The 2,111-nt window shown below is 41.8% G+C and overlaps 1 pseudogene; it reads left to right on the forward strand.

Annotated features, from left to right (window-relative positions):
* The first annotated feature begins 240 nt into the window (after positions 1-240).
* Positions 241-357, forward strand: LOC136654438 (5S ribosomal RNA; annotated as a pseudogene).
* Positions 358-2,111: the final 1,754 nt, after the last annotated feature.

Here is a 2,111-nt window from a genome sequence, read left to right on the forward strand (position 1 = left end):
CACTTTTTCAACTGAGGTATGAGCAATTGAAGCATCATAAACGTGAAGTTACAACTACTGCATGTTGGGCTTGGTTGTGCAAGTCACCCATGTCTTTCTAGGATCTGGTTCTCACCTTTCCCCATCTTCAGTGGGGTTCATGTCAGGGCTGCCCTTTATTCCCTCTTTTATTTATCCTATCAGTTGTGGCTTTTGCTGTTGTGATGTGCTTGAAAAAGAACATTAGAGAAATTTGGTTGAGATTATTTGAATTACCCTACATATGCCCAATCTCGTCTGATCTTGGAAGCTAAGCAGGGTCAGGCCTGGTTAGTACTTGGATGGGAGACCACGTGGGAATACCGGGTGTTGTAGGCTTATACCATAGGCTTTTGAGACTGAAGGTTGCCAACCATTTGAATCTGCATCCAGGGTCGGCACAGTGCTGTCAGCACAGTGAGGCAGAGATGTCCCTGGGGTGGGTGCCACCTGGTGTAACACTTACCTGATGAGGCTTGGTATTGGGTGATGTAATGACATAATCATATCACCCCTGACCTTCTGGGCTATCACATTGCTTTAAATGTTAGAAGCCAACCTCCAGACCACCTCTGTTCAGCAAACTCCAGCCTGCTCTGGGCCTGGTTGCTTTGTGTCCTTGCTGGTGAGCAGCAAAAACATAATCGTTGGTGAGAGCTCAAGGCCCAGAGCAGACTGAAGATAGCCAAATGGAGGCTTGGGCAATGTAGTGTCACATCTCCCCGCTCAAACGTGTTGGCTGGTGCGGCTTGCACCCCTCACAACCCCTTAGTGACACTATTGGGGACATGACTGGGCTCTTAGCCACATAAATGGGGGTGTACAAGATGGTATTGTAAGGCAGTTGCAGCATATTTATTCCACATATTTTGGAGTTGTTTAAAGATCAGTTCTTATTAGAAATCTATTCAGAAATGAATTGATGAAATGCTTGAAGGTAAGTTACCCATGAACTTTGAGGTTGTGCTAATTGACATCTGTGGCACTCAAAACAGACCTTGGAAGTAGACTAGTGATAGCAACCAAAATTGATTGCTGAGCCCATCTCCTCCATTAGTAGAGGAATGGTTTTGCACAGCATGAGTCACTGTAATTGTTTCTAAACTGGCTTCGTATCAAAGACTTCACTGTGGATATGAGACTAAGGGCACAATCCTAACCAGGTCTACTCAGAAGTAAGTCATATTTTGTTCAATGGGGCTTATTCTCAGGAAAGTGTGGTTAGGATTGCAGCCTCAGAGATTTGTGGAAAGATAGACTTTGTTCTGGAATGATAGTAAGGGCTCAATACTATCCAACTTTACATTGCCAATGTAGTCATAATGCAGTTAAGGGAACAAATGCTCCCTTTGAGGAGGCCTCCATGACTGCCTCCCCCCACTACAGGAAGCAGCACACACCCCATTCCCCATTGGCACAGCTGCATCAGCACTGGAAAGTTGAATAGGATTGGGCCATCAGAGAAGGGGTGTGTTATTGTGAATAAGAGATGTGAAGCATAATTTTTTGTTTTCTTTTTCTGTATTATGTGATAGTTTTGTATATTTGTAGAATGATATTAAACAGTAATAAAGACACAGGACAAATAAATGAAAATTATTTGAGGAACAACATTGTTTCATGGCGAAACTAGAGTAAGCTAATCTGGGACATCTACTTTGCTGGTGTCAATATTTTAAATCTCCTTTGTAGCACTCGGTTGTTGTATTTGTGTAAAGTAACTAGAGAGCACTTGATGTGGGGAAAGATATACAGCCAAACATGCAAGTCAAGTTCATAGTGAATAAAGGGTATAGATGATGATGAGTGATCATTCCAGGCTTCTATGCAATTAAGAAGATCACAGGAGATTGCTAAAAACTAGTGCATTACCACCTGGCAAATTAATATTATATGCTGAAACATTCCACTTGGGAATTGCTGGCTATGCTAATATTGTATTAAAGTGATTGCCATTGGCAAATATTTCACTGGAGAGAATTCAACACAGAGCTTCAACTCTCAACAAAATAGCTTAATGTCTGACATTCAGTGACTGAACAGAAATCATTAAAAGAGATGAAATTGCATATCTTTGTATCTTGATGATTGCT

Source organism: Tiliqua scincoides, chromosome 5 (assembly GCF_035046505.1).
Source record: "Tiliqua scincoides isolate rTilSci1 chromosome 5, rTilSci1.hap2, whole genome shotgun sequence".
Classification (NCBI taxonomy): domain Eukaryota; kingdom Metazoa; phylum Chordata; class Lepidosauria; order Squamata; family Scincidae; genus Tiliqua; species Tiliqua scincoides.